This window comes from Nicotiana tabacum, chromosome 4, assembly GCF_000715075.1.
Source record: "Nicotiana tabacum cultivar K326 chromosome 4, ASM71507v2, whole genome shotgun sequence".
Lineage (NCBI taxonomy): Eukaryota > Viridiplantae > Streptophyta > Magnoliopsida > Solanales > Solanaceae > Nicotiana > Nicotiana tabacum.
This window is the reverse complement of record NC_134083.1, coordinates 74,554,107-74,573,215: the sequence shown is the minus strand read 5'-3', so window position 1 is coordinate 74,573,215 and position 19,109 is coordinate 74,554,107. Positions and strand designations below refer to the sequence as shown.

Here is a 19,109-nt window from a genome sequence, read left to right as displayed (position 1 = left end):
GAGTAGGTTGTGGCGCATTTTGGGGAGCGTGATAAGTGGTGGTTTGCGGGTATTTAGTCGGATGATGGTGGTGTTGTTGAGGAGTAGGTACTGGTAGAGGGTTGTGGTTCTGAGGAGCTATGGTGTATTGATGTGGTGCGGGAGGATTCGATGGTGGATTTTGGTTCTGCATATTTTGGGGTGGTGCCGGGTTTTGGGCATTTGGTTTTTGTTGGTTGATATCAGGGACGTTTAGGGTGAGGGAAAGATTTTCCAAGTTTCAGACCTGCTCAAGTTCTCCTTGTATCTCCAGGATTTTCTGTTCCAGGCGTAAGATCAGTTCGTTCTATGCCGGAATACTTCGGCCATCTAAAGTTTTAACGTTTTCTGCTATAGTAGCATTGTCTTTTCTGATACCGCTAAAATCATCCATTTTTCCTTTCCGCTTGCTTCTATCTTTAAGATCACTTGGTGGAGGATGAGGTGGAGGACCTCTGGATCTAGTGTGATATACAGATGATGCCAGTATGTACAAACTAACCTTGGGGAATGGGAATAATCAAAAGAAAGAAAAACAAACAAAGGTAACCAAGTCAGTAGAGATATTTGAAAGAATGCTTGTTGTATTTAAACATATTCTGTAGAATCATGCAATAATTCGCGTCCTAATTGGGGACCTCATTGTGCCCGAGGTAGGTCTAAGCGACACATAGACTCGGAGAAAATTTATGCCAATATTGCGTCATTTCATTAATGTGAAAACGAGCCAAACTTTTACTAAATCAACAATAATAATGAAGTTACTAATGACATTTAGCCTTATTACAATCGAAATCTAAACTAAGCTAGAAAATAGTAAAGAACATCATTTGCTAAATCTATTTGGTCCCTGAGGGACCTTCTCCATGTTTGGCTCTCTTGATTCCGTCAATCAGGTTCCCCAGGTCGCGCATATCCAACAATAGGTAAGACTTTGCTAGATGCCCTCCTTCATTGCCATCCGTGTTCTAACAATCTGAAAGCCTCTTCCTCATCTTTCCCTCAAACTCCATCAACCCTTGCTCCAAATATTCCAATCTCTCGGTGGACTTAGTGGTGATTTCCTTCCATTCATTAATTGCCTTCATGACCACTTTATGTTGTTCCAGATGTCTAGCTTCAGACTCAAAAACCCTTTTGCGACACCTTCTATACTTGACATGTGCCTCGGCATCATCATCAATGGTCTTATTTTCCAAATTGACCCCTGGCTTGACGTCTCCCGCTATATCATCTACCAACCATGATGGATAGAAATACACATGACCAGCATGGTACCCGTCTGGCTCGATAGTCTCTCTTTCCACAATGACCTTCTGGCTCCACATATGTTGTGCCTCAAACTTTAAAGGAATGATGTCCCTTTTGAAATCTGCATTGTACTGGACCATGTTGGAAACCCGAGGTATGACATGTTTTCTTCCTGCTTGTCTCATTACCCTTATAGGAGCATAAGGATAAATTTCTCGTAACCCGATCAATACCAAATGAGTAGTATCCCTCGACCTGATGATGAACCCGCTGCTGGGAAACCACTCAAACATCCAATGTACCTTCTTGTCTGTCAGATTGCTGAAGAAACGTACCCAACTTACAACACCTCCGGGCTATGCAAACCTATATGGGATGAATGTCATTTTCTTTGGGTGATGGTAAGCTATGTAGTCATTCAACGGTCGTCGCAGAAGATCTTGGCGGTATTCTTCCCTCTGAAAGTGTTCCAATAACCAGACTTGTAATAATAAATTACAACCTTCAAAATGTCCGAACCCCTGCTTGCATCGATCTAGAGCGCGGTACAGTTCAGCTAGGATCATAGGGATGATGGTGTAGGTTTTCCCTCGATTCCTTCCATTAAAGTTCTTGCAACCATAGCTAAACGAGTGTGAATCCTTCCCCCTTTTATTAGAAATATCAACAAACCCAAGAAGCAAATGATGAATACATAAACTCGGCGGTGCGTCCAACCTAAGGAGGTAATGGCAAGTTCCTCATGATGAAGACGATATGACTTACTGTGCCCGTAACGCTCATAAAGGAATTCAAATGGGATGTATGACTTCTTCAAACAAAGCAACTCATCATTTTTCTTGAAACCTAGCATTTTTAGAAAACCGCGAGGGGCGCGATTCTCTGGCACTAATAACCCTGGACTATCCCATGGCAGCTTAGCGAAGCCTCCTATTTCTTCTAGGAGAGGAGTCATTTCTATGTCACAAAGGTGGAAGACAACCCTTTTCTCATCCCAGAATATGGTAGCAGCCTCAATCAATACCCTATTTGGTCGGATATCTAGCAAGGACGACAGATTACCAAGGACCCTTCTCACATGATTCTTATCGCAAGGCGCGAGATTTTTCCACCAATCAAGTAGAAGAGGTGGGATGTTTTGGACCATGCCGAACCTGGGGACTTCGTGCTTCATTTTGTGCAAGCAAATAGAGTTAGCCCTCTCCCCCTCCAAATTCGACCATTTACACAATAATGATCAACATATTGGCACATTTTCTCCAAGTAATGAACATAACATGGTAGTGTCCATTGGGATTATGGAAACCCCGTCGAACTTTTAACATGATACATGCACATTTGATGGTGGTGTAAGGTTTCTAGAATGGTCTAGACTAGTACTCTCAAATGGACAACTTGAGAGGAAAAGGCACGGGACCGTCGACTGCACCGCTGATCGACTAGTTTACCACAAATAAGCCTTTCCGATTTAAAAAGGGTAATTCTGGAAGAGCGCAAACACTCATCTAGTGCCGCTATGTTGATAATTGGCACGAGTAGAGTATGATGTGGAGCATGCTTTATACAGAGATAATAACACGTTGCCAAGTATTTGCATGATAAATATGTAAAAGCAGCAAATACGGTAATAAGTTAAAACATGAAAAGCATAAGAAAGAAAGACAAAGGAAGAAGTTAGTTCGTGGAATATATGCAAGAATGTAATAAAACAAGTAAGGGAGTAGGGATGGGAGAGGCATGATATAGCAGTCATAGCAAATAATGGGGAAGGGATGTGCATGTTAAAATAAATTTAAACAAATAAAGGTGGAGAAGAGAAAGGATGTGCATGTTATAACAAAGAAAATAATCCACATAAGCCAAGTTCATTATGGTAAGAGCCTAAGTATTTTCCCAGCAGAGTTGTCATGCTGTTGTGCCCCGTTTTCTCGCGAAAGTGGGCTTTCGACGTTGTGACAACTCTTTTTAGTGGGAGTATAGGTATTAAAAGAGAAGAGTCACCACTTAATGATTTTTAAGGTGCGTTAGGGCACCTATTATGCAAATGACTCTGTTTGACTAGTCAACGTCACCAAAGATCGGGTAAGGGCTTAAATTACCTCAAAGAGAAGGTGTTAGGCACTCCTCGAGGTCCACAACTGTGGGTCCTGGCCAAACTTAAGATTATGTAGATTATAATTAGGCTAAGTGATCAAATAAACAAAGCGAATGTAAAGGTCAAAGAATTTCATTACAACATGATTAGTACAGAACTTAGTACGAATATAGGGATACAACTATTTGGATCTAATAACAACATATAAAAGAGGGGGATGGGGATCCTAAGTTTTTTGGCCTAAAGGATCACCCCGTGTAACATAAATAATACTTCGCAACTCCCTTGAGATAGGGAGTTACTCATATTATTTAGCGGGCATAGACTATCATCTCCTGCTAGCTGATTACTATGTTAAAGTTGTTTACCTAAAGCGCGCTAATCCAATTCTAAGTCGTGCTCTATGCGTGCACTACCCGTCCCATTCCTATGGTCCATGAGGTATTGGACCTCGACTAGGGTGGTTCTAGACCTTACTTAGGTGGCTAAGAAATGTCAAAACTAGGCGACATACAAAATACATATTGGACTTAAAATATGGGCAGTTAAGGGCTCAAGTTAGCCTCCACACTTAAGCAATAAATGCACGCGAAACATGTTTTCATGTTAGGCCGTTTCAGAATTAAGAACCTTAAGCCCTATAGACATGATTTTTCTGTGACTATGCATTAAAACATACAAGAAGTTTCAGAGGCTAGGCGCTGCTTATCTCCAAATAATTATACGATTGTTACATGCTGATTTGAGATTGCAGATTTCAAGTTATCTAACCTATAAATGTTGTGTCTAGGTGATTTACGCACTAAGTGACAATGAAATCTATTGGACGAAAGCCCATAATTATTCATGCTTTTCGAGCAGCAAACAACGTTTAGAAAATTAACACTTTTGGCGAGTAGTAATACTCTATAGGCAGGATCTCTAACAATTGGCGATTAGAACCAATTCTATTGTTATACTTTAACCTTATAGACATGTTTTCTAGGCGAACAATGCGATACAATAGCGAATGAAATGATTAAAATCCTATAGGCATGATTTTTAGTGGATATGCTGCAGCGATGCAAATTGAAGGAAAATTCAATGATATTTATTTCCTATGGGCAGGTTCTCTAATAACATGTAGCAGCAGGGATAATTGAAGCATTTGAACTCATGCTTTGCTAATAGACAAGTAGTGTGAGTGTGTGCTTCTCTTAATGCCTCGATTTCTACAGTGCACATAGAGATTGAATGGCATATATAGTTGATGAATCATTGAATCCTATAGGCATGTTTTCTAAAATTGCATGCAAACATCAGAATTTACCCATCCCCCGTTTCTCCTAACACCCAATTGTTTATTACAAAGTTATTACAGGCCCAATAATGAATGTGATTACAAATATTATACAAATAATGACAGTAGGCCCACAACATGCCCAAAAGAAATACCCAACACTGGTGGTCCTTCAACAATTCTCCCGTGGTCTACCCATATTTTTGACAAGGAACCATATTCATCAGCACAACTCAGAATCCATAGAAGAGCTCAAAGCCAAATCACACAACCATAGATCAAACATATTACCCAGGCATTAAATCACTTAAACCAACCAGCTTACATGTTCATTAGACAATAGGAAGAAGGAATTGAGTGGTGTAGTTCAGGTCTCAGTAGTAGAGAAAGTGGCTAAAAGACCCCAAACCCTAGTGTGTCAGAGTTCACAAAAGTCTCAAATGGACCCCGAGCAGTGCTCACACTAGGGAGAAACAAGTTTGCAGGAATGGCAAAAGTTATCATACATAGGTGCATAATACCAAACAAGTTTAAGTAAGACACCGACTTAGAGATTTGAAGCCTAAAGGTCCTAATTATGTCAAACATGGTATGGAAACACAAACTAAGATGGCCATTCTAAAGGTTTCAAATAGTCATTAAGGATATAAGACTAAGCAAAACAGAAACATGCTGTGAGGGAGTAGATCATAGTTGATAGAAAAGGTCTTAGCACAGATTATAACACATTACATATGCAAGACTATCATTGCAAAGATTCAGAACAGAGTAAACTTCATGTCAAATAGCAAATGTAGGCATTCAGGTATTAACACACTATACTAATTAACTAGAGAAGGTCCAAGTTATGCGAGGGATTCATCCTAATATCATGAAACAAAACAGTTCAAACATGGTAGGGAAAACAAGTTGAGATAATTGTTCTAAAACCTCAAGCAATCACTAAAGGAGTATATGATCAAGTGAGCATGCCGAGTGACACAATAGCAGGGAAACAAGTGATAGTTAATAGTGAAGGTCTTAACACAGGTTATTACAGATGTGAGGCATTCATTACAGAGATTCAGGACAAAGTAGGTAAGCATATTCATGAACATTCAGGCCCCCAATACACTAGCTAAACGAGCTTAGGAGGGTTCAGATTATCCAAGTTAGACATAGACAATCTCAGAGCTAGCAACATTAGGAGAAGTTAAATGCTAAAGAGATTTAAAACAAGTGTAAAACTAACAGAGTTGTGCATAAAGTAGCCCAGAAACGCATTAAGCCATAAATTTTAGAAGCGAGAGCACATGCAAATCAGAGACACATAAAAAATAAAATTGCAAAAGGTCAAGCGGCTTACCAGTTAAACGGACAACAATAAAGAACAAAAATTTCACAATAACCCATAATCTCAATGTGTCAAAGTTCCCAAGAGCTTCAAAAGAACCCTGGGCAATGCTCGCACCAAGAGAAAGTTCGAATAATAGAATCTCAGTGGCCTTGGCTTTCAGCCGGCCAAAAACAAAGTATTGAATAAGAGAATGAGGGAATCACAGAACAAAGCTCTAATTTTTAGTGAAAGTATATCGATTCCGCTCTCTCTCAAAGGGGAATGGGGAGGGGTTTATATAGTGACATAAATCGAACAAGTAAACAAGGAAACACTGTAAAATCAAATATAAATAAGTAAGTAATAACACGCAGAATCAATAAAAATCAGATTAGAAAAAAGAAGAAGGTAAACCCTAGTTGACAGAAATCGAAAATTGGTCGAAAATCTTGGCTAATCGGACCCATATAGCCTGGTCATGATGTATCTGGACTAAATACTTTCCAGATTCAAGCGATTGAAGTTGAATGGCCGGATTCTGAGAGATAGTACTTGCCATGTTTAGGCAACTACTAGGTGATACCATAGTTTTGTAGAAAATAACGAGATAACACACAAAAGGTAAGGAAGTCATGGAGAGAATCCATGGTTGAGACGAATTTGGAGAGATTTGTGATGGCGGCTAGGGTTTCTGTGGAGAGGAGAAGAGAGAATTTTAGGGCGTCAGGTTAAAGAGAATGAGAGGATTAGGGTTGGGGTGGGTAATTAAAATGAGGGGAATAAATGAGGGTCGTTGATCTTGAAAGATCAACAGCTGGGATTTAAAATGAACGGGGTGGGTTAATTAAAACGGGTACCGACCGGATCTTGTAAAATGGTTGTTTGACTTTGGACTGGGGTTACTGGGCTAAGGTCTTGGGCCATTTTTTAGTCCGAAAATTGGTTTAAAAATTGGGCCAACCTTTTAAACACACATAATTTATCAAAATAATTTATAAAAATAATTAGTAAATGAATAAAAATATTTTTATGTACTAAGATGATTTAAAATAATGATTTAGAATTATAAAAATATAAAAATACTATTTTGACGCCAATAATATAAATAAGGAGCATTTGTATATGAATATAGGCTATTATTGCAAGATTGTGCAAATAGCTTTAAAATGCTAATGTAATTATATATAAAATAAAATAAAGTGAAAATATTATGAGACATATATGAGGATACAAAATAGTAATTTTGGATGATTAATTCATCACAAATAATTCAAAGGGATAATTACTAAATATTTATGTATAATTAAGTCATCACAAATAATTCAAAGGGATAATTACTTAATATTTATGTAATTTAAATGCAAGAAAATTAATTTTAAACCTCTAAAAATTATGAAAATTTATAAAAAGTTCTTGTATAGATTTGTAAGCTAAATAATGATGCAAAAATAATGTTTTGAAAGTATATATATTATTTGAAAAAATATGAGAGAAAAATTGGATATCAACAAAATATATAACTTATTTTTCTTTTAGTTGTTAGTCATGTAAATAATACTAGTACTTCTTAGTCATACAACAACAACAACAACAACAACAACAACAACAACAACAACAATAAAACAACAACAACAATAACAACAATAACATACCCAGTATTATCCCACATTGTGGTAGTACTTATTAGTCATAATTTTAAATGATGTTTGTTTTTATTATGGCTTATTAATAATATTTATTTTACGTGATTTTATTATCTTTATTGTTGAATATTTTAGTACAATGCCATGACTCATCTCATATTTATGTTATTTTATTAAAAAATACCTTATATAGTTCTGTCTTACTAGGATTATAGAAATATTTGGAGAACAAATTTTATGTTTTGTGCTATGAAGATTTTATGAAAAAACTTGAAAATCCGAGATTAAAAAACCTGACTATTGTTGGTTTGGTTCGGTATTTAGATTTAATAACCCAATACAATTAGTTTGGTTTGGTAATTAGAAAATCTGAACTAACCCGACCCATGTACATCCCTAGTCCTTGGTATGAAAATAACATGTTTGAATAACAATTATGATAGTGTTACATTGAAGTTTTTAATCAGATAAATCTTGACTTTATTAGATCAATTCAAAGACCAAATTGCACATCTCATTCGTAAAATTTAGGTAAAATGGCCTCCCAGCCAATTAAACTTGCAATAATTTTTCAAAGCCGGTAAACAAACTTACGAGTTTCCCATTTTGATACTTATACTTTACAAAAGAATAACTAATAAGTGTCTTTGACCCTTGACCATGCCTATGTGGAGTCAATACATCTGACATGGTCAAAGTACATGCAACTCACGCTTAAAAGGCGTGTGAGTATGTTAGTTTTGTTAGAAAAAGTATTAAGAATGTATTAATAATAAAAAGATAAAAGAAGAATAAATAAATAAAAAGGCAAACCCAAATACTTCTTCAGTTCTTCCCAGCCCCACCATCCCTTTCTCCTCCCATTACTTTTTGTTTCTTATCCTTATATTTTTCGGGTCCCAAACCCATCTTCCCTCTCCATTTTTCCTCTTTATTTCTTTTTATTATTGTTCTCTATTTCAAACGAATTTATGGCGTTTTATTCTTCTACTGAGTATAAGAATTTAGAGAGGAGGAAAAAAGATATAGAAGATAACCCACAAATTTATGTGAAGCAAATCACCGGAGAAGTTGCCGGAGAAAAAAGAATCGGCTTTCTGAGATTTGAAATTGGGTCAAATCGGTAGTAAAGAATTTAATTTTTCTATTTATTGGGTCTTCTTCTTCGAATCAATCAATTAGCTCCAACCATTTGAAGTAAAAAATATCTCTCTGATAAAGTGATGGTTTCTTTGTGAAGCTGGGGGAGATGGAAAATAGATTTCTGTTGTCGGATGGGTGGAGTTTGATTTGATCTGAAAGTGATGAATTTTGGAAGTCTCTTAGAAATGATTTTAAGAAAAATAATAAAAGAAAAATAAGTTGATACTTTGAAGAAGAAATATGGCACATGAGGAGCTTTTTTTGGCGAGTAGTCCGGTAGAATGGTATTAGTGATGGTAGAACTGGTTTTAACATCGGAAGAAGAAAGAGAAAGAAAAAAGAAAAAATGAATTTTATAAACTGAAAAGGTTAGGACCCACAAATTACATGTGTCAAACAACAACAAGCTAAGCATATGACATGTTATCCATGTCACGGCGATTGTAGAACACGCTCAATCGGAAGTGTTTATTAGTAACTATATTGTGAAGTATAAATGTCAAAATAGAAAATTCGTAAGTTTGTTTACCGGCTTAAAACATCATTGCAAGTTTAGGTGATTGAAAGACCATTTTACCTAAAATTTACTAGTGTCTTATGCAAGGACTAGAAACAACCATCATGTTCTTGGTATCAAGGAGGGAAGAAAAGAATAATGAGAAAAAGTTGGGATTTCTCTTTCGTTATTTGGTTAGGAATTCAAATGAGCGGAAGGAGGGAGGAAAACGAATTTATAGAATCTCACGAGAAAGGTAAATTTTGGTGAGGTCCATAGGAGAAATGATTTCTACTTTTTAAGTTTTTCTCTCTCTTAATTTTCTCATATGGATCCAAAATAAGAATTTCCCTCTCTCAGTTTCATTTGTATATTTCTTTAGCCAAACCAACTAAGTAAAGAAAGAACAAATTTCTTAACTTCCTTTTTATTTCCTTCGATCAAATTGCCAAATTTGGTATTCCATCTACCATTTATGTTTGCAATTATCTCCCTATCGACCTTTATTTCATTTGAGCACTATTATATTAATAATCTGATAAAAATAACTAACATATAACACAAATTTAAATTTTATCTATATAAAAAATATATTTATATTATCGATGCATTTACCTGTATATCCATCTTTGATATCCTTTTAAAATTGTCCCAAATTTCGTTTGAGCTGATATTAAAGACAACTCCTCGTGACACACGAAGAGCACATATTAGCTTAGGATATGAAAAAGAAAAAGAAAAAGAAAAAGAAAAAGCGGAGACATGAAAACTTAGGAAGAGGAAGAATAAAAATAAGAAAAAGAAAGGACTCGAACTTGAGAGAAGAAGGGATTCCAGTAGCTCCACTTACATGTCACAAGGATGTTAACATGTTATCCAAAAAGAAAGCACGACTTTTGAAAGATCTGCCAAAGATTGAAGACCAATCATAACCATGGATTTAATTTGGTCAAAATTTCAATCTAAAGTATGGACTAATTTGACAATATACACCTTTCGTTACCTTTTAATTTTTGGCATGGGGTATATAAACAAAGTCAAAGTAGGAGAGCACCCCTTGTCCGAAGTTACGGAATTATTTTGTCGAATTCCTTCGGCATGATTCTCTCAAGCATTCTATTTTTTTACTTGTTCACTTGTGTCGGTTTGAAGGTGCGGTCGCATTATCGTTGTCTAGTTCAAGCGTTTGTCTATCTAACCTTTTATGTGTTTGGAAAGGAATGACTCGATAAAATCCTTTGCAATTTGAATAGAAGAAAATAATTCTATGAAAATCTTTTGTATTTTTTTAAGTAGAATATTTTACATAAAACTAAATAAAATAGTTAATGGGCCATAAACTAATGGACCCCTTTTTAAACGCTGATATGAACTAATTATAGAGGACATGCGAGTTTTTGGCTAAAGTTATCCCTTATCTTTGAGAGTAGGTTCATTTTTATCCTTTAAATATTGCCCTGAGCATCTTTAATCCCTTAAGTTTACTAAAGTAGAGCACTTTTAGTCTTACTAACAAAATTTATTTAAAAACTAACGGTACTACCTAGCAGTAAAAAGAAAAGCCAATCCCGATTTTTTCAACTCAAATTATTAGTATACTGCACTTGTAAAATAATTCTAGAGAAGAAAAATAATGTATAAATAGAAATGTAGAAGAAACAAAATTTAATCCAAGCCCATTGAATTCACAATGTTTATTTAAGGAACTTAATCCCCTCCTAGTACCCGAGGTTGTGGATTATTTCCTCCCAGGATAGAACGGATTACACACTGGTGTAGTGCTACTTCAAACCCCAGTGTAAATCACACTTACGTTGTTTGTTTTGTAAGAAAAAAATGCAAAAAAGAAAGAGGAGAATTCAGAAATTTCGTAAGAAAAATCTGAGAAATGACCTTCTATATATAGCCAACAGGTTGGGTTTAAATGAAGAGGTGCAACTCTTCAAGATGACCGTTCATGTAAAACGGTTGTGGCTATTTATGCAAAAATAAAATGGGAAAATAAAATCAGAGGGAAAATTTAAATTACCGTTACAAAAACGGTCAATTTGGATTAAATATTAATAATATTTAACAAATAAATTTGATCCAAAAAATTAATCAATCGATCGATCATTTGACCAAATTCAAATATGAAGCCGAGCGAACGACGACGACGACGCGAGGCTTGCCTTCTTCTCAACTCTTTAAGAACTAGAAGAATTGTAATCATATATATACTCAACAAATGAGCTTTCCTCCTCCAATATGGGACAATGTTCCTTTATCAAGGACGGAAAATCGAATTTTCATTTTTCCCTCAATTTCTCATTCACCCTTTTTTAAGCTAAACTAAGATTAAAAATCCAACAATCCCCCACATGAATGGGGAATGGCTATATCACAGAAATATGCATGAAAACTGTGTGATTCGCAAGCACGGATTTGTAATGACCCGATCGGTCATTTTGAGCTCTAGCGTGTCGTTCAGTAGTTTGAGGCCCTGAGCAGCTTCACTTTAGGCATTACGACTTGTACGTGTGGTCGGAATTTAATTTCGGAAAGTTCGGAGTTGATTTGGAAAGAAAATTCTCATTTCGGAAGCTTTAAATTAGATAGAGTGACTAAGGTGTGATTTTTGAGTAAATGACCTTGGAATCAGGATTTGAAGGTTCCAACAGGTTCGTATGATGATTTTGGACTTGGGCGTATGTCCGAGTCGAATTTTGGATGACCCGGGAACGTTTCGGCACCTATTATGGAAGTTGGCATTTTTAGAAAGATTTCTTAAATTTAAGTTGAATGCATTTCAATATTATCAATGTCCGTTTGGGATTCCGAACCTGGGAATAGCTCTGTATGATGATTCTGTTATTGGGAGCACGTCCGGACGTGGATTTGGAGGTCCGTAGGTAATTTTGAGTTCATTTGGTGAAAGTTAGGAATTTGAAGGTTTTTGAGAAGTTTTACTGGGAGTGGACATTTTGATATCGGGGTCGGATTTCTATTCCAGAAGTTGGAGTAGGTCCGTAATATCGAATGTGACATGTGTGCAAAATTTGAGGTCAATCGGACGTGATTTGATAGGTTCCAGCATCTAATGTAGAAGTTTGAAGTTCTAAAGTTTTTTAAGCTTGAATTGGGGTACGATTCGTGATTTTGATGATATTCGATGCGATTTGAGGCCTCGAGCAAGTTCGTAATGTGTTACGGGACTGGTTGGTATGATTGGTTGAGGTCCCGGGGGCCTCGGGTGTATTTCGGGGTAGTTTCAGATCATTTGGAGCTGTTTTGGAACTGTTGATTCTGGTATCTCATTTCCTTCTTCGCGAACGTGAAGGAAGTGTGGTCGCGAATGCGAACGCAAGGCAAGGTGTGGTCAAGCTTACACGAACGGGACGCAGTGATCGTGGATGCGAAGAAGGAGGGCAGTTAGCTACCGCGAATGCGAGAGCTTGAACGCGAACGCGAACACGGTGCTGTGCATGGACAGGCCTTCGCGAATACGACACTGGTCACGCGAACGCTAAGAAGAAGGGCAACATCTGGGCAGATTGTTTTAAACGAGAGTTTGGCCCTTTTCATTTCATTTTCCTCCATGGGAGCCGACCTAGGAGCGATTTTGGAGCTCCATCTTCATCATCTATGTCAAGGTAAGTGATTCCCACCTATTGCTAGTTAAATACTTGGATTATATCTAGAATTTTACTTGGAAAATTATGAGAAATTAGTGAACATTTGGGATTTTGAAGAAAAATCTAGAACTAGGTATTTTTGAATTTTGACCACGAAATTGGACATGGAATTGGGAATAAATTATATATTTGAGTTTGTAATTTTATGGGTAGTGTTTATCTTCGAAAAATTTTGGAATCCGGGCACCTGGGCCCGAGGGTGATTTTATCGACTTTCCGAGCGAAATTGGGAATTTGTTGTAAATTGAATTGTTATGAGTGTTAGAGTATATTTTCATTTGTTTACACATTGTTTGGCTAGTTTTGGAGCGTTGGGCATCGGTTTGAGTCGTCGGAAGGGCTTGGGAGCCAGTTATGGAGTTTCAGAGCGAGATAAGTCTCTTTTCTAACCTTGTAAGAGGAAAGTTACCCCATAGGTGAAATAAATTAAGGTGTGCTCCTATTTATGGGGGCTACGTACGCACGAGGTGACGAGAGTCCGTGCGTAGATACTATTATGCTTAAGTTCGGGTAGTCTATGGTTCGCGCCATTCGACCCTCTGTCAATGCACAGTTTTAATATTATGTTGGATCGGGCCGTACAACCTCGGCATGATTTGCACATGACTTAATTGATTATTTTGGAATTATTGATAATTGATATGGCCTCATTGGCCGGAGATATAAATTGTTAAAAGATGAAAATAAATTTTGAAATCCCCTATTAATAAGAGAATTATTTACCTGCCTCATGTTATTGTGTTTACCATTGCCTCATAAAATCCACAATTCATCATATCATTGGTATATTAATTATAGCCTATAGTAAGTGTCTGAGTCGACCCCTCGTCGCTACTTCTTCGAGGTTAGACGGGATACTTACTGGGTTCGCGTTGATTTACGTACTCATGCTACACTTACTGTATATTTTTGTGCTAGTACGCATATGTTTAGCGACCTTGTAGGCGCAGAGGCGCGATTATGGAGGGGACTTAGGTGAGCTGCATTCTATACGACGCTCCGCAGCCAACAGAGTCTTCTTCAGAGTACTTATATTTTTCCTGTCCAATTTGTATTCCGGACAGCTGTTGTATTTTATTTTACATTCCTAGTTAATGCTCATGCACTTGTGACACCGGATTTTGTGATGATTATGGGTTGCACTGTATTGGAGTTTTTAAAGATATTACTATGTATTTTGTAAACTCCATCTTCTACTATTTAATTGAGGGGAAAACTATGATTTCAAAAATATTAAAATGAGACATGAATTAAGTATTTAGTGTTGGCTTGCCTGACAACGGTGTCCGACGCCATCACGACCTTTAATGGATTTTTGGCCGTGACCAGTATTTTGGATAGCGTACGGCGACAAATAGTGACGAGAGCCCGCTTCACTGAGGTGAGAGGCGCGCAGCGAAGCGCTCGCCTTTTTGATGTGAAGCGACAATTTATACAAAAACATAAAATATTATATACATATAACTAAAAACTCAATAATAATAATATATTAATAAATATATCATTCAAAAATTAAAGACTCAATAGATAGTCATAGACTCATAGTAGATTCATAAACTAAAGTCTAATAGTATAAAACAAGCAACGTCTATTCTTCTTCAAGATTTTCAAATTCTACAACTTCATGAATGTTAGCATTATATTGGCTATCATCTTCTTCATTCTCGGAGTTTTCATCAATTAGGGACCGGCTTGAACTTGCTACTCCCTTTCCCTTGTAACTTGAAGAACTCCCTCTGAGACCATAGATATTCTCCTCAACTCCAACCGCCATAGAAACAGTACCCCAATCAAGATCATCTCCTTCATACACTTGTTCATCTTCATGATTTTGGGGGGCTCCAGTTAACCATTCATTTGCCTCGTCAATGTTGTCCAACAAAATTGGATCAATGGTATCGCGAGCTTCATAACGTCGCCTCAATGTTCTATTGTATTTAATATACACTAGATCATTGAGACGCGATAGCTCAAGCCTATTCCTTTTCTTGGAGTGAATCTGCGCATAAGTTGTTTAGATTAATTAATCGATACTAATAATAATACAATATAAAATATATTAATATAATAAATCTACTTCTTACATGCTCAAATACGCTCCAATTTCTCTCGCATCCAGATGCACTACAAGTTAGGCTTAGTACTTTGATGGCAAACTTTTGCAAGTTTGGAGTTTGATGTCCAAATTGCTTCCACCATTCAACTATAGAAAAATATTTTAAAAGTTAATAAGTATAAATCAAATAAATTAATTTAAAGTTATAAGGATATCTATATTAAAGTTAGTTACCTGGCGACCTTATGTCTCTGGCTCTAATGGCCGCTTGTAAACCAAATAAGCCCTCTGCTTGTGAGTACCTACCAAACTCCTCCCCTATTTGATCTATCGTCACTGAATTATGGACCAACTTCTCAAGACATGCATGGTATCCAATCCACACCTCCGAAGCCAAATTTTCATCTCTAGTGTTCTTGTAAAATAATCTCGGGTTCAGAAGATGGCCTGCTGCATGCAAAGGTCGATGGAGTTGATTCTCCTACCTGATATCAATTATCTCAAAAACTTTCTCATATTTTCTAACATCTCCCTCAAATGACGCTGCAATAGTCTCTTTGGCTCTATCCATAGCCTCATAAAGATAGCCCATTGGTGGTTTTCTCTCCCCATAAGTATAAATAACTATATTAAAGTTACCTGAAGCATATGGGTTTTCCTTGAATATGTCACCAAACATCAAGTTGATACAATGGGCAGCACATGGAGTCCAATAAATGTGTGGATACATAGCTTCCATCATCCTACCCGCACTAACATTCTCACTAGCATTATCTGTAACAATTTGTACAACATTTTCCTTTCCAATTTTATCAATAGTCTTTCTAAACAAGCTGTACATTTTGCTTCCATCCGTAGAAGAGTTGCTAGCATCGTGAGATTCAAGAAAAACACTCCCTCTTGGAGAGTTCACCAACACATTTATGATCATTGTTCCATTCTGTGCTGTTCATTTATCCATCATAATGGAACATCCAAACTTGTTCCATTCCACTTTATGCTCCTCAATAATTTGGTCTATCTTCTTCACCTCTTTTTTAAGATGAGTTACTCTAACTTCATGATAGCTAGGAGGCTTCATTCCTGGGACATATTGTCCTACAGCCTCAATGAATTTAACAAAAGTTTTGTAGTTACCACAGTTGAAAGGAAGCCCTGCATCATACATCCATGCTGCAAAGGCACTTACGGCGCGGTCTCTCAAAATCTTCTTGGCTTCTAAACCTAGACCTTCTTCACCTTTTCCCTTTTCTTGTTGTTTTGCCGAGAAATAAAGATTGAGAGGACCTTTTTGTCACTGTACGTGTCGTCGTGGATGACCCACTAGAACTATTTCAAGATACCTTATGAGTTTGGGGGGGGGGGGGGAGGTCTCATTTCACCATCTTCATCCATTTCATCATCTTCATCAATTAGATTCATCGATGCTTCAAAATTCATTTGAGTTCTTGTCATATTTTTCTTATCAACAAACGCTTTTACTTTCTCCCTAACCTCGGGTGGACAAAGGGGACATTGTACTATATTTTTAAATCTACCTATCAAATGTTGCTTGTGACGAGTTATCCCACCATTATATGTTTTTTCACAAAACACACATTTAATTGTGGATCTTGATGAGCCTTGTATAGCATAATTTCAAGCTATATCATTTTATTTATTACTATCGGATGACGTCATTTCAACGCTGTTTTATTGGAAAAAAAAATTATCAAGTCAATATGCAATTAATTCTAATCTATAAGACTATAAGTCAATAATTTGAAAAAAAAAAAAGCAATCAAAACGGGGCCTGAAAGAAACAGAAAGTTTGTTAAGAGAAGAAGCAACCTCTGTTATTTTGCAAAAACAGGGCTTCGAAACAACCTCTGTTATTTTGCAAAAACAGAGCTTCAAAACAACCTCTGTTATTTTGCCAAAACAGAACCAAAAAAAATAGAGCACAAAAACAGACCTATGTTTCTGTTAAGAGAAGAAGAAACCTCTGTATTTTGCACGAAAAATAGAGCAAAAAATAGACCTCTGTTTCTGTTCTTTTCGACAAAAAACAGAGGAAAAAAATAGAAAAAAGAAGAGAAGAAGAAGGACAAAGAAGAAAGAAGAAGGAGAAAGAAGAAAGAAGAAAGGAGAAGAAGCATACCTGGTCTTTCAATGGCTGGAACCTCAAGCTTCTGAAAGAAGAAGACGATGTCAGACGATGGCTCGCGAGTTCAGAACGTCAAAAAAGCTCTGTTGTTTTGTTCAAGTTGAAGAAGCTATGTTTGTCAAGCCCTAATCACGACCCTTTTTGTTGAGTCTTTGATTTTTTTCTTTTAAAAAAAAAAACAAAAGGCGACGCTATGGTCGCTTCTCGCGACACTGTCGCCTCTCACCACGCAGGCAGAGGCGAGCGCTATTTCGAAACGCAATGCAACAGAGGCTCTGTGGCAACACTGTCTTGCCTCGCCTCACGCTATTAGCACTGAGGCCAGCGCTATTTATAACACTGGCTGTGACAACATGGTATCAAAGCACTAGGTTCACTCAGGTCTTACGAGTCATGAGCAAGTCTAGTAGAGTCTTGCGGATCGGTACGAAGACGTCTGTACTTATCCTCGAGAGGCTACAGGAATGTTAGGAGCACTTCCCTTCTTGATTCCTCATCGTGCGATATAATTCCTTTGAGGCTTATGCCTTCATTTCCTTCCCATTCAGTCTTATGCGACGTGAAGCGCTTGCTATCGATCGAGAATTGAGGAATTGTAATGGTACCACAGATGCGATGCAGGATGTTTCTCCCTGCGTAGTTGATTGGGCTATTGTCGTCACCTTGCGGAAGGATACTCTGTCATTTCAGCTCGATAGTTGTACTTCTGAGAGCTTTGAGGCTATGCATGCTAGGGGTAGGCATAAAATCAAAAAAACCGAATTCCGAACCGGACCGAATTAATTCGGTATTTCGATTTTGGTTTTTTCGGTATTTCGGTATAATTCGGTATTACATTTTCGGTATTTCGATGTAACAGTACGGTCCTCGATGTTAGGATCTTGAAATTTCGGTATACCGAAATACCGAATTTTTAAAGAATTTTATGTTGGACCTATACTGCCCAGCCCAACCCAATATGTTGTATATCTAATTCTCTACACTGCCCTATTGCCCAACGCCCCAGCCCAACCCAATAAGGCCCAATAGAAACCTCTTTAGTCTTTCACTATAGGGATTAGGGAATTAGAAATGGAGAAACAGAAACGGAGAAACCTAACCTAAGAGAATAAAGATCGGTTGCAGTGACTGTGAGAGAGAACTCAGAGAAGTGAGAGCCTCGACGCGATAGAGACGAGTCAGACGACGTCACGGTAACTTCACGACCTCGGCGCCGATGACTCTACTATTGGTTTCCTCATTTTTTTACCTTCATTCTTCAATCTTCAACTCTTCAACAAGTTCATAACTTTTCATTCTTCAATCTTCTATTTTTTTTATAATAATAGTTGTACTGTTAGAGAAGGAATGTTATTTTGAATTTTGGGGTATGAATTTTGATGTAGTTGTATTCTTAAATTTTGGGGTATGAAAGTGAACTGAAAAAATAATGATTATTATTGCCTCAGGTTGCTCTAAATTATGAATATGGAAATCTTGTAGAGGCAAAAGGCATAGGACGAAAAATTCTGGACAAGGTGCAACAAAAGTATGCATTGGAGCTAGCCGGCAAAGATTTTGCCTATGATGGTGAGAAGAGCCTGTTTACAATTGGTGCACTACCTCACAACAAACTTGAGTTTACTGTTGTGTTGGAGGATCTCTCTTCTTCTTCTAGGTGCAGTACTGAATTTCTTTTTGCATTTTACAATAAACGATTTTGGTTTTTTAAAAATCAATTTTATGTATCAACTAAACTTTTTCTTCATGTGTACAGAAGCACTATTCGAGGTGGAAGTCTTGAAAGGAGCCCCGGTGAGGCTGATTAGTATTGGGTTAATTTCAGGAGTTTAAAAATGCTGAATTTTTTTTTGCACAATTCTGTGAAGATGTTGCACTCCTTAGTCCTTAAATCGTTGTGCAATGTGTGAGTTAGGCAGAATTGTGAATTATGCAATGTGCACTTTGAATTCAGCTGCACTGTGTGAGTTAAGCTTTGAATTGTGCAATGTGC

The 19,109-nt window shown here is 37.1% G+C and overlaps 1 long non-coding RNA gene across 1 annotated transcript; it reads right to left on the bottom strand.

The window, feature by feature from the left end:
• Positions 1 to 14,639: 14,639 nt before the first annotated feature.
• On the bottom strand, positions 14,640 to 15,251 carry LOC107767640 (uncharacterized). The gene is made up of 3 exons (XR_012708375.1): positions 15,205 to 15,251; positions 14,999 to 15,117; positions 14,640 to 14,913 (listed from the first exon to the last, which is right to left on the bottom strand). It is a non-coding gene; the product is annotated as an uncharacterized LOC107767640 (long non-coding RNA).
• Between the last annotated feature and the right edge of the window lie 3,858 nt (positions 15,252 to 19,109).